Source organism: Pleurodeles waltl, chromosome 2_2, assembly GCF_031143425.1.
Source record: "Pleurodeles waltl isolate 20211129_DDA chromosome 2_2, aPleWal1.hap1.20221129, whole genome shotgun sequence".
NCBI classification, from domain to species: Eukaryota; Metazoa; Chordata; class Amphibia; order Caudata; family Salamandridae; genus Pleurodeles; species Pleurodeles waltl.
This window is the reverse complement of record NC_090439.1, coordinates 306198046-306212316: the sequence shown is the minus strand read 5'-3', so window position 1 is coordinate 306212316 and position 14271 is coordinate 306198046. Positions and strand designations below refer to the sequence as shown.

The window sequence follows — 14271 nt, the reverse complement described above, 5'->3', positions numbered from 1 at the left end:
AAAAAACACTATCCAAGGGCAAACATTGCATATCGCTCTTGAAATCTTCTCGTCCCGGTCACCTAAAAGAAGTTTTGGTATTAGCTCCTGCCAACACAGTTAGGCTTGGGCCAGTCTGACCTCTTGGTGGATGCAAACATTATTGCTGCCACATTTGTGCTCGATTAAAAAATTAGAAGAGTTGAGTAAGATAAATTAGTTAACCATACAAGATAAAACTGAATATAAAGAACTAGTCAGTTTTTGCAAACATTTTACGCTATATTTAGGCATGTGAAGTTAAATAACAAAAATAGAAAAAGGGGCATTAACATGACTTGCCCTTAGAGCAGACTGTGAACAAACTCTATATTCTCAAGGGAACCAGGCCTTACTTTGTTTCGGTCATCATGCCGTGAAAAACACGCACCCCCCCCCCCCCCCCACCCCACCGCAAAAAAAAAAAAAGAAAAAAAAAAAAAAAAAAACACACACACACACACCACACAGACTGTTATGTGAACTTAATAAAAAAATCCCACACAAGTCAGATAACCCTGACCCTGTTAGCAAAAGACAACGTGGTGCAAACTATGACCCACTGTGTCAACTCATTCTACCAAGGATCAATACCTGCCAACAGTTTCGCATGAGCGTTTTCAGAATGTACACAAACTCTCATACCTTACTTACAGAACACAGCTCTGCCATTTTGAAGCTATATCAGAGTGTTCAGAAAACCCCGATAAATCAGAGGTTACAGCATGCATATTTCAGCTTGACGCCCAAATATTCGCTAGAAGGTTTTATAAAAAGGTGTGTGGCATATAAAATCGGATTCTGTTCACTCGACTGCACAATGTATCGAGGTCTCTTCTCAGTGCTTTGTCCAGAGAATCAGGGTGAGACAGAAATGAAGAAGCGGAATGCTGGGACAGAATGTCCCCATCACTGTGAAAGGGGATAATCATAGCCTGCATTCCCCTCTGTATATGTATTTGGTATCACAACTCTTAAGTGTGCGAAGGCTTAGGCCCGTCACTGCCAATGTGATGCCAGAACCTGTTCTGGGACCTGGAAGGATACAGAAATAGTGTCCTCCTAGCAAGCAAAGGAGTACCATTCATTCACTTGGTAAGTCACATAAAGCAGTTGGTCAGTGTACACATTTTTGGGAGTCACTTGTGTGACCAGACCTTTTTCTTGTCGAGACGACAGTCTACTGACCCTTCTCATTTAAAGATCCACTATTCTGTGAACCAAAGTTCTTTGCACCAACACAATGTTCCGTGTTTACGTGTCTGTGTGAACGCAAAGTGAATGTGGTACACTTGTATGGTACCAGGCTCTGAGTATAGTGAGAGTCTGAGTACTGGGATTAGTGTGATCCATTTTTTTTTTATTATTTCCCCTAGTTTAGCATGGCATACAATGGAGGTTGAATACAGCTACCCCAGCCAGTGGTAGTGTAGTCTGCAATCCTGTAGCTGGAGGCTGGTGAACAGATAATGAAGTGAAAACCGGTGCAGACAGCGCTTTGGCAACTCAAAGGTCTTGTTAGTAAGGGGCTGCTGATTAGTTCTTCCTTCTCACTGCCATTTGGTGGATGGCAGGGGTGGGGGGAGGGAGTCAGACTACAGTTTTTGTTGTTTAGGAAAAGAAGATGATTATAGGCTTGGTCTGCCCTTATTAATGCTTTAGGAAGGCTGATAGTAGCCAGATGCAGAGATGTCACACTTCATTGTGTCCATGTTTTGGATACTCCTGCATGGGACCACCATCACTGCTAACTCCTGTGAGAGCAATTCCCTTGCACAAAAGCAATGCCTGAAGAACAGTCAGAAAATGATGTCTACAATTGAACCAACCCAAACCAGTTCTGACATTTTAGACAATGGAGCCACATCAACTGCATGGAAACTGTGCAAAAAAAAAACAAAAAAAAAAAAAAACCATGTAACCCAAACCACTTCACTTTGGCTCCGAACCAAGATCTGAATTACCAAAGGGATTGCAGTTTAAATAGGGCCAGTGTTGGCATGCCAGCCAGTCCCCCAGAGGTGAAGAACATTACCTGAAGTCTGTACTTTATGTTGACGCCTGCTTAGCGAGCGAAGTGTCCCTTATCCTGCAGGGCGTGTTCCCAGCTCCAAAAAACTCACAGGAGTGGGTTACTAGAAGACAGTGTAGCTACCCGTGTGTCAAGAGCACGCCTGGTCTCCCAGAGTGGTTCTTTCTGGACAGATTTTGAAATGGCTAGGCATTGCGTGTGATCGGCATCCTGTTTACCCAAGAAACTGGTGTTGCCACTGCCAATATTGGAGTCATAAGTTCCTTGCTGCCGGAGCTCAAATCAGCCCTGAGGCCGCAACCGCCAAAGAAACACATTGCTGCCAACCGACGCAGAGGCTGCACTTGCCATCCCAGCACCGCATGTGTAAGTGATGTCGAGGCCATGGGCCTCAGACGAGCAGCTGTCTTAGGAGCGGGCCTGCAACAAGTGCTCGTCCTGCACCGCGTCTACACAACACAGGTAACCACAGGACTTAAACTGCTGGTGGAACACGAGACTGGAAAAAACAGTAGTACGTCTGCTAAATGACCTTCAGGCTTTGGGGAGAACATGAATTGTTAAAATAAAACCGAACAGTTGTGCACGATTTAACCTTGAGGGTGTGCGGAGTAAACTGCATCCGTGCCTTATTAGTACCTTATCCCATGTTACCAGTGATTGTTGGCTCTAGGGAACTAAGGCGGGGAGGATGTAGCAGGGGAAGAACGACAAAATGGTATTTAAACACTTCCCTGAAGATCACAAACAGGTTTACCACTTCTTTTTTGAGACCCCTATTTTATGCTGCGAGATGAAAAGTACTTTCTTTTAAAAGATAAGTCTTGGGCCAGAATTAAAGTTATGGAGTCGGTTGGTTGATAGTTGAATTCTGAGCGTGTTCGCCCCCACACTCCCTCAGAAGCTTGTGACCGCTCATCCTCCCTACCCTGAGGGTCAAGTGTGCAAAGGGTAAACCTGGCTCACTTTGCAGAGCCATATTCGGTCAGAACCAGTGCACCAGTGGCAAACATCCTCAACCACCACGGCTGGGGCTCAGTCACCCGTCTCCCAGTGGCCCCACAAAAGGGGTCTGGCACGGATCCTCCAAGAGGCTTAGAACTGCGATCACTAGGAACTTTAATTAAGGATTAACTGGCATATCAATTATACCAATTGCTGACTGAGACAAACGTCTAGAAACGGTCCTCCCAGAAATGAAAAATTCTTATGATAGAAAACATTTATTATGAACTAACAAAAAAAAACAAAGTTTCCAGGTTCTCATTCATAAAACTAAGGTTTACAAAACGCATTTAAGGCTCAAACTTGAACTGAAGGTATTCGATTTCTCCTGTTGGGGTGAGCAATGGCAAGGGTGCAAAACCTAATTGCTGGACTGTTACTACATTGTCTAATCTGGCCCTGAAACAAATTATATATATATATATATATATATATATATATATATATAAAAATAAAGAAATAAATAAATCAAACAAAGAAAGAAAAAAAAAAAATAATAAACACACACGATAAACTGAAGCAACAAACTGTGAAACCGGGGTATAATCATTCCAGTTATGAATATACCTTGATCATGTTTACCCATGACATGTGCCACGGCTGATGAATACATTAACATGCATAGGCAAAGCCAATAGGTCTAGCCTTAAATGTTATTTTTTTTTTTTTTTTATTATTTTTTTTATTTTTTTTTTAACATATGCATTTTGCCAAAAAGCAAAGGTATGTCAGCCCTGGCACTCAAACGCACACCTTTTGAGGCTGGGCATGCGTGAGCAGACAAACTCCACTCAGTCACAGAGCAAGACACTATGAATGAAAAAGGACTGACCCATTGGCCAGTGCTGCATACTGTGGTGAGTAAAGGCAAAATGTGAATGACCATAGACATGATATAGCCTAGCAGGTAGAGCTGCTGACTTTAGATCAGAGGAAGAAGGTTCAAATCGAGGCCTATACTACACACATGGCCGATTGTGGGCAAACTACGTAACCTACCTGTGACCCAAAAAAAAAAACAGAGCATCATAGCTGGTTCTTGTGTCAAATATCTGACCCTTGTGTAAAGCTCTTTAATACCTTGAGCCGAGTTCACATTATATAAAACTGCCTAAAAATTAGAGCCCCTGTAAATATGAATGTATTTTACTGAAGTTGGTGAACCACTAAAGCCATACCTACGCCGGACCCAAAAACGGGCATTGTTAGACCTTGCATCCCTGGCGTGGTTTTCCCCTTACCTTTTTGCCTTCAACCCTCCTATTTTACTGATTTAGTTTTTGCTGGCTTTAGGACTCTGTGCACTTTACAACTGCCAGAGCTAAAGTGCTTGTGCCCTCTCCCTAAAACAAGGGAGAACTGGCTTATACCCAATTGGCATATTTAATTTACTTGTAAGTCCTGTAAAGTGACACCTGTAAATTAAGTGCTACTAGTGGGCCTGTAGCACTGATTGTCACCCACTTAAGTGGCACTTGAAGCATTTCTAAGCACTGCTACTGCAGCATGTGTCTGCAGTTTTAAACTGTCATCTCCACCTAGAAAAATGAAGAAAAAAAAAAAGAATTAAAAACACAATTTTGCCTGGGCCAAACCTTTAATTTTAATTAAATAAGTCACCCCTAGCGTAGGCCCTGGACAGCCCAGAAGGCAGGAACAATGTATTTTAAAGGTTGGACATGTATTTGTTTTAGTTTTTCTTGTACTGGTAGTGCAAAACTTGTAAATTCATTGTTCACTACTTCAAGGTCTACCTCTTCCATAGGATACCATTGAAATTACCTAATTACATTTACTAAGTGACAATTTCGAAATGGGAACAAGTGACCAGTTCATGTTTTGAGTCTTTGGAACTGTAATGAAAAATCCTCCCTCATGGTGAAGTTGTATCTTAAATTACAATTTTGAAAATGCCACTTTTAGAAAGTTGGCATTTTCCTGCCTTATACATTTTGTGCCTGCAGCCTTTCTCTGGGTCACATGCCTGGGTGTAGCCGACAGTTGGGCTTTGTGTATTTCACCTGAACAACCCACACAATAGAGAGCTTAGGTGTGCCTGGGTGGGGCATCACTAGCAGGATGGGAGGGTGAGCTGGACACAGCCATGCTTATACCTGAATAGGTTCTGTCCTGCCTCCACACACAGGGCTGCATAGCCCCTGAAGTTAGTCAGGGAAGGCAGGAAACACTTGGACTTCAAAGAGAAGCCTCTAGAAGGTTCTCCCACTTCAAAGGAAGGCCCAGTTATACATTTTGGACCTCCGACACTAGCACTTCAGCACACTTCTGGACCTGTGGATACTCGGCTGGGAAGATAGACTGCCACTCTGCTGGATTGCTTCCCTCTTGCCTGGGTGAGAAGTAATGGACCTACATCTGTTGAACCCAGGACCCCAGAGAGACTTCAAGGGCTAGTTGGCTGACTTCCTGACTACAGCCTCAGAGACAGAAGGCTCCAACAACCTTAAGTTTAGGACCTGGACTCTGCCATTTGTAAGCCCCACGCTGCCAAGTGGTGCCACCCCTCTCCTGGACCCTAGGAAGTGGGCCTGAAGGTGTTCTGCATCCAGCAGAACCAACACTCCTCTGCTGCACATCCCAAACTGGAGCAAAACCGATGCATAACCTCTGCAGCTGGATTGTCTTAGCACAAGGACCTCACAAGCCACATTGGAACCGCCCCTGTGTGAAGCTTCTCCGAAGCAGGCCCTCACATTTGTAGCCTTGATGTTGATGCAGGTTCTGGCATCTCAGCCTTGCAGCTTCGTAGAACTGATCCATCGCCTTGACTGTGCGACACATCCTTGACGTAAGACCTTGCACGCTATACAACCAGGATTTAAGGTACTCTTATTCAGCAGGCCTAACGAGGTTCCTGTAGCTGGGCAGCTCCCCATCCCGGTCAGCCTGAACTTGGACTTTGTCCCGATGAGACCAGATATCTAAAGTTGGCGCTTTGTGCTTTTTCGCACTCTCTTTACTGAAATCTTTAAAACTGCCTATCTCCAGTTCTACTCATTGGTTTTGGTCTTGTTTAATTATTAAACCTTACTCTAGTTTTCTAAATTGGTGTAGGATTCTTCTTGTGTGTATGTTCACTTTATTACTGTTTGAAATACTATACACCTTGCCTCCAAGTTAAGCCTGACTGTTTCTGTGAAAAGTTGCCAGAGGGTTAAGCCAAGTTTAATTTTGGGTTTGCTTGTGCCTCACCCTAACAAGGTAGCTGCTTGAGTAGGGTTCAACCTACCCTCCCCCTTCAACCAGTAACCCAATTTCTTAGAGGCCTAGTGACCATGGTTTTGTTGCAAAATATGCTAATCTTTGTCAAGAAACACAAGGATCTTTGTCACCTCGAAGCACATACTGCACCCTCTGCAGGCAGTTTGTAAAAGGTAACAATTTTCAAAAAAGATAACCAAAAAATATTGGAAGGATACATAACTTGTCAAAGATAAATGCCATAATAACCTAAAAATGATATTATTTTGCTTAAGTAGTTTTTTCTGTGGAGTTAAGCCACCATTACAGCTCCTAAGAAAGATAAAGCATTGTCTCCTGCTAGAAGTCTAGGAGGCAGTGGTCTTGCACTTATACCTTAGTTTCTTGGGAAGAGAGAAGCACATTTTTCATTCTCGATGCTAAGTGAATTAGTAGGGTAGCTGTAGCAGTTGCTGAAACAAATGAGAGTTACCACATGATAGATTTAGGGTGGGTACCGTGTATAGAGATGGTTAGGCAGACACCCACTCAAAATTGGGTGTTGCTGCTGGGTGGGTTTGACCAACAACAATCTGAAATAAAGAGCTCACTGGATGCAAACAGGCTCATTTATTGAGGGAAGCTCTTCACCTGCATGACAAACGTACATAAACACATAGTGACATTATATAATGCTTTTCATCCCACAAAATGCCACCTCATAGCCCTTCCCATCCGACAAGGAATGCCAAAATCCACTTAAATGAGAAACAGGGTTCATTCATTCATATCAGAAACAAGCACTGGCAAAGCTAATATTTGCGTTACCCACTAGCCTTCTGGCTTTGTCAATGCTGGTTTTGCCATCGTTTTTGCAAACCTTTTTTGCTGGGGGAAGTGCCATAATAATATCTGGCACTGAAGGGAGTTACCAGATGAACAGGAGTGTTCCTTGTGAAAGGGCAAAATGCAGCAGTCAGCCAATGGCTGAATTAGGCTGACCCACTGCCCTACGCTGCATGCAGTAGTTAGAGGAAGAAAAATGTGAATGACAGACCAATGGCTGAAGAAGACCAACTTACAGACCCTATAAATATGGTAAATTCAACTGGTCTTGGACCATGCCAGGCCTAAAAAAAGTTAGAGATCACTCTATAGAGGGAATTTATGTGCAAATGAAAATGTTGCATACCATCCACTGTTCCTTATAGTCTCGATTTTATGTAAGGTTACATAAACAGGACGAGAGCTTCCCAAACACTGGGTTACAAGTGTTTTGACTACTGATGCAATGTTAACTTTCTTGCATCTGTAAGATGAACACATCTAACCACCTTGTTGGTGGGAATTTCACTCAGACACAACGGAGGATTTTGCCGATTGAAGCTTGGAGCACCAGCCCCTGCCAAGACCAGTGTGCCATGTGAGGAACAAGAGAGAGTTGGAGTGGTCCAGTGAGGAATCCTGGTGTGTGGAGAGGGTTGCTGCCCATGTGCAGGGGAAGTCAGTGCTCCTTGTATACAAGAGGACGGTCGCAGTGCAGTGAGCCATAATCGTTGCTTCATCGAGCGGGGCATCACCCATGTGCAGGCAAAGTCGGTGGCCTCACCTGCCAGATGGCACCACCATGCCAGAGCCCTGTACAGTGGACGGATGGAGAACCCATATGCCAGAGGGGGCCCACCAGGACCAAGGTGTAGTCATGTCGAGACAGTTGACTGAAGAGCCAGGCCGCCGTGGTGACTGTAGCAGGCCTGAGCTGTGACTACAGGCCAGTACCACGATCATCGCACCATCTTTCCCCCACATACTGCCAGAGGGAGGGTTGGAGGACTTACCCTACATTTAAGGAGCATTGAGAACCACCAGGTCGCTGCTGCAGCAGGGCTGCATGCTAGGTATTCCAATACAGCAGATCATAGTCTGCCTGGGCTTTATGTGGAACACCTAACAGAGACGGCTGTAGCAGCTTCAGCACAGACCGAGGGGGTACACTCAGACACTGGTCATTAAGACCCTGATGGGGCAGGTATGACCGATTTCAGGCTAGACACCCCTTGGCGGGGAACCAGCTTTCTAGATAAGCACTTCCACCCCTGAAACACTTTCACCTTTAAACTGAGCGATAGAATGAAACTTGGACTACTAGTGGGGCTTAAGTTGAAGGTCCCCTACAGTGAATGGGGAATAAGTACTACAGCTAACTTGAAGGGGGGGGGAGTGGGACCAAGGTACCAGACTAGGAAAGAATAGAGCCCTGATCTCAGGGGACCGTTTGTATTGTTTGTGAATGTCACATTTTACTTTGTAGACATATATAATTACTTGTTTTTCTTACAAAAGCATTTTTTTTTTATTGATGCTGCTCTTATTTTTTAATTGTGAGCATGTGTTCCCCCTCTGTGTTACACCCCCCCCCCCCCTCCCCCCCAAAAAAAGAGTCAAGTGCGGAATGGGTACTTGGCCCAATTACTCAGGATCCATAGTAGGTTAGGCCCTTGGACATCACGAGTAAAAGACCTTAACCCAAACACCCAGCCCAGTAACCTCAGCGGTATTCGGAATGGGGTTCTAACTAACAGGACACAAACACAAATTACCAGAACATGTTATTTATCCATTTAACGCAGCTTAAACATCTACTTGCAAAGTTCTGCATCTCCGTTTAAAAATACTGTCACTTTAAGACATATTTGAGCTTGTTAACAACTAGATATGTGAAAACAATACAAAAAAGTACAACTAAAAATGTTCTCTTCCTATTCTTTATAATAATGTTTTTTTGTAAACTACGCTTGTGACCTTTTAAGTAAGAATTATAATGATGTGACATTATCATTTAAGTACGATAATTACTGCCCCCACTATTTTCCTTACTTGTGTCCTGAACTACTCAGTGAAGATGAGGGCAGAAACCTAGTGTCGGACGGCAGCCAGAGCCTCTGTTTGTAAAATGTAATTCGTACTTACTACCCCTGTGTCAGGCACCGAGGGGATTGCTTACATGGGTAGCATGCTACCCTGTAGCTTAATTCAGGAAGCAGACGGCACAGACAGCCTGAGAATGGGTTCCCTTTCATGTAACCTGGTAAATCATGAATGTTACTTATAATTAGAAAAAAAAAGTAATGCAACATTTTAACTTTTCTTCTGGGTCTCATAAATAAGAAAAACACATTCCCTTCTGTGACTCTCCTACCAAGGTGCCACAGGCCACGTGTAATTGTGAACAAGTCTTTTTTTTTTTTTTTTTAAGTCAACACCATTCTGCATCAAGGTATATGAAGTTTCTTTTTAATCATTACAGTGAGCCTAACTGAGGATGCAGGTACTGTTGGCCAAAGAAACATAGGGAGCCACTTAGCATCTTTACTCAGTCTGCATGGCCCTTCTGCTATTTTAAGAACACTGTACAAAAAATGTTCCTGAAAACATAATTTTGTCTCAGAATTTATCGCAATGGTCACATCAAAGTGAAAGGACAACTATTCAAAATACGTTTTGACCTTTGTAGAGGTCAGCCTGAAATTCCTTCTTATAATGTTACCAGACTACATTTTCTTCTCTTACTGTTCATTATTTAGGGTTGAGCGCGCAAGCGCTCTGGACCATGTTGTAATGTCTGTGGGCTTCTAGCTACGCCCATGTCACACCCGCCTCTTTCCATTAGTTCGTGGGCTTGCCTTTTAAAATTAAATTGACTCCATTTGTAAAAGGCATGCATACGTCAGGCCTTTTCTGGTTTTTAGCACCTCCTTGAGCACACCAGTAAACTACTGAAAACATACGAGGCTCTCTGTTTTCAGCTGGTTTCTAGACTAATTTATCTTTTCATTACCTGTGCAGCGCAATCTCACTGGGCATAAATTGAGCGCTTTGCATGACAACCCCGTTACATGCATAATTGCACTTTTGCCGGTAATATGGATAATTGCACTTTTGCCGATAAGTTTTACTGTGAGCGAACTTCTGTTTCCTTTTGTGTCTCCTTCTTGCTCATGGTGGCCATCGGCTCGCATATGTGAAACTGTTTTACTTTTCATTATTAGTTTGTTGCAAGAAAAGTAAGGTTAGGAGCTTACAACGCCAACAGCTCTAACCCAAGCAAACACGAGACCCGTTGCATTGTAAATGCTGGTTATAGTTATGGCATTGTTTTCCAGATCTTCCCTCATACAAGCACTAAAGTACGATGCACTACAGTTTAATAGGAGGCTTGACTAGTACAGTATGGAAGAGTCAGAGGGAGGGGTTAGTTTTGGAGGGTCGATGGGGTGCTTGAAAAAGGGGGCCCGTCATGGAGATCTGCTTGTTCAGATGCCAAAAGACCATTTTAATATGAGACTTTCAGCCTGTCCTGGTTTTTAAGACGCTATTTTGCAGCTTGCTATTTCGTTATATGTATGACAAAAGTATTTAATTACAGCTGGCTAAACGTGTTTTTCAGAAAAAAAATGCCATGCCCGGCTGAACATTTCATGTTTAGCAAGGGGTCAATTGGCAGTTATGAACCTGAACTCTACCTGTAATAAGTCTGAATTACAGGGTCTAAAGAAGGCTGGCTGCAGTGCTGGCCTTTGGTCGTACCGCACCCTGAGCAAATCCAAATTTAGTATGCACATGCTAATGGCCAGCAATGGCTAGGTAGAGTGTTTACAAGGGCTGGCAAGATACTGGATGCCAGCCTGTACTATGTTTAAAGAGAGGCTTCTGGATTGTTTATCTAAGAGGTAGGAAGCCAAGGCTATAAAGCGACCCTGGAGTCTAACCATATGGAATAAGCTGCCATTAGGAACGTCTAGGGGTATATGGAGATTAGAATGTGGTCCTGTATTCTCATATTTGTGGGATGTATAGAATAACATTATAAATGTCAGTTATTAAATGTCACTCAGCATGAACACATAAGAAAGGAAAATGTCACACAATCAGGAAGATCGACGCACAAGTCCACAAACCGCCTTGACTACGGCAATGCGCTTTACACCAGTATCTCCTCTCAGCGCCTCAGAAGACTCCAAAAATACAAAAGGCGGCAGCCAGACTCATCCTGGACCTCCCCAAGCGTAACCACACCAGTCCTTACCTCAACACACTACATTGGCTTCCTGTCCAGAAAAGATGCTAGTTCAAGACGCTGACACATGCCTACAAAGTCCTTCATAAACTTGAACCATCCTACATCAACCATCAGCTGAACTTCTATCTTGCCTCAAGACACCTGCGCTCCACTTCACTCGCCCTCGCATATGTCCCCCACATCCTTCACACCTGCAGCAGGGGCTGTGCATTCTCTTACATTGCTGCCAAAGCCTGGAATGACCCACCCTCTACCTTCGAACGGCACCCTCCCTGGCAGACTTCAGAAACCAACTGAAGACCTGGCTTTTTGACACAGACACCTTAGCACCCAGACACCTCGAGGGGTGATAGTGTTGTGCTTTTTAAAAAAGTGACTGAATCACATTTGAAAGGCAGAATTGTCACACAAAACTGAACTGCAAGCCTGACAGCCCTGAAAGAGGCGCCACTACTGGTACTGAGTGAAGTCTATTTAGACACACACGTGGGGTCTTTCTAGCAGCAGGTAAGGAAGCTACATATTCACACCTTCCAGAATTATTTAGTTTGCCACTTCATATTGGGTCAGAAAAGCCACACCAGTTGGAAAGTTTCTGAAAAGCCAGGCAGCGTTTTTGGTACATGGCCTCAATCCTCTCTTTAAAAAAAACAAAAACAAAAAAAATGCAGTCCTATAGGGCTCTTTTCCCATAACCCTACATTTTTCACACTGAATGCAGCTAAAGCTCACATTTGTAGCAAATACCCTAACCTTTCCTTCTTTGTGGGCCAATGTGAGGGAAAGAACAAGAAGGATGAGGGTGGAGGAAGCAACATGGCAGGTGTTGGGAATGCAACTTGGAGGGTGCAGAAGAAGTGTGGAGAACGGTGGGAGAGAAGCACATTGACAAGAGTAATGTGGAGTTCAGGGTGGGAGAAGTACATGAGTGAAAGCAACACGGGGATGGAGAAGCACAAAAGGGTGGGCCAACATGGATGGAGCATGGGAGAAACATCTGTGAGAAAGAGCAACACAGTAAGGCCGGGGCAGAGTACAGGAGGAAGACAGCTGGAAAACACATGCTCCCTCATGGAGTGCTTAAGTCCTAGAAGAAAGAAAAAAAAAAATTGTGCCTGAAAAGTAAGCAGTAAAAAGGCACAATTAATAATGCCATGCTCCATGGAGAGGTACAAACAGAAAAGAGGAAGGAAGTCCACAAAAGCCAATGAATGACAAGCAAGCAAATGAGAGTGACAATAAAACCAACCAATAATAAGCAACGGGCTGCCTAAAGGCTCACTGTAAACTGACAACAGGTCTTTTAAAAAGTGGCAGGGTGTGGTATCTGGGAGGGGAGACCTAAAAATGCAATGTATGAGCTGCATACAGTGGACGTGGGCTAACTTGACGTGTTTGAGAAAAGTGAAGAGAGGGAGGAAAGAAGAGGGGCAGGCGGGAGATTAAAATTAGGATGTTGGAAATGTGAATGACAGAGCGAGCTAAATGTGTTACAAATGAGCATGAAGCTAAAGAAGAAGTGAAAGGTGAGAATAAAGGCGGAGGGGAGAGGCTCACAAGGTAGAGGAAGCCTTCTTAAAGCATACAATCACATAAACCGAAATACCCCAATTTCACCTTCCTTATGTAGCCTAAGTGTATATTAGAGGGAGGGACGCTGGACTACAAGGATTCAGCATACATGAGGGGTACTGCACTGGTGGCCCATCCACGGAACTCAGTGGTGAGTGCTTTGGGCCCTATTCTCTGAACGCAGGCACATGGGTGACACCGGTAGTGACTTTCGGCAATATGGTCGTTATAGCCGGTATCTTTGAAGTTGAAAAGATAAGTTAATGAGCCTAAAGCAGCGAAAGGTGCTTATACCCTACTTAAGTAATGTCATGAGAGAGATTCCTGTGGGATTGCCAGGTACAAAGACATTAAAAGCCATTTTCTGTTATGAAATCTATATGGTAATTACTTTTTGGGATCTTAAAAACCCCTGCCTCTGTTGGTCCTAAAACGTTCTCAAGTTTGCAGGTAGACCGGAGAGGACTGTATAGGAATTCTGTAGGTTTCAAGACAGCACTCCCGTCCAAAAATGAAAATAAAAATGCCTAAGGATAAATCATTGTATGATGATGCAAGTGAGATAACGTCATTTTGGGAAGTCTCCTTGTGGTTCTCCATTCCCCCACACTTCAGCCCGGTGCACGCCCTTTCCCGTACCTCAGCCCCGGGGTACTGCTGTAACCTACCTGCCGCTGCGGGGTTGCTTTCACCTTATCTGGATCGGTGTAAAGGCCTGGATGTTGGTCCGTGCAGCGCGAACTCGACGTGAAAACTTATGCAGCTCGGCCGTTTCTATATCCGCGGAACTGGCCACACCCTGTGTGCTCCGCCTACAAAACCAGTTCGGCAGCTCCCGTTACACGGTTATGCATTCCTGTGTCAGGTGGGGGGTTACTCAGGGCGGGTGTGTCTTTTGTGCGGTTGGGCAAGCTGTGACTCATATCGGATTTGTATTGGTATTTTTTTCTTTCACAAAATAATGTGCAGAAAGGACGGCGTTTACGAATTGTGTCCACGTCCCATTGTGAACTGATTGAACGTATTCACTACACACAGATCAAAGCATAACGTTTTATTAAACTGCTCTCAATCACTGGCTCACCTTTTAAAGGTGTGTTTGAGCGGACAGTGTCACGTGATGGATGTGCGCCTATGCATTACTATAGCGTTTAACTACCGTTACGCTATATAACATTTGGACTCCAAGTACCAGAACGTCAAGAATGAAAACACCTGAACGTGATTTTTTCACGCATGGACCTATGAAGCTTGAGTTGTTTCAATGCGCATGTAATGTCCCAATAAACCCACCCACGACCAGCAATGAGCTTTATTCAACAACGACCAACCGAGCACTGCTTAACTAATGCAATTATAGAAT

The 14271-nt window shown here is 43.9% G+C and overlaps 1 protein-coding gene across 1 annotated transcript in view; it reads right to left on the bottom strand.

Moving 5' to 3' along the window:
• Positions 1 to 13715, bottom strand: part of LOC138282350 (galectin-3-like) — an 81852-nt gene extending 68137 nt beyond the window's left edge. Inside the window, exon 1 of the mRNA XM_069219771.1 lies at positions 13577 to 13715. The gene's annotated coding sequence lies outside the window, so the exon portion shown is untranslated. The remainder of the gene's footprint in view (positions 1 to 13576) is intronic.
• Between the last annotated feature and the right edge of the window lie 556 nt (positions 13716 to 14271).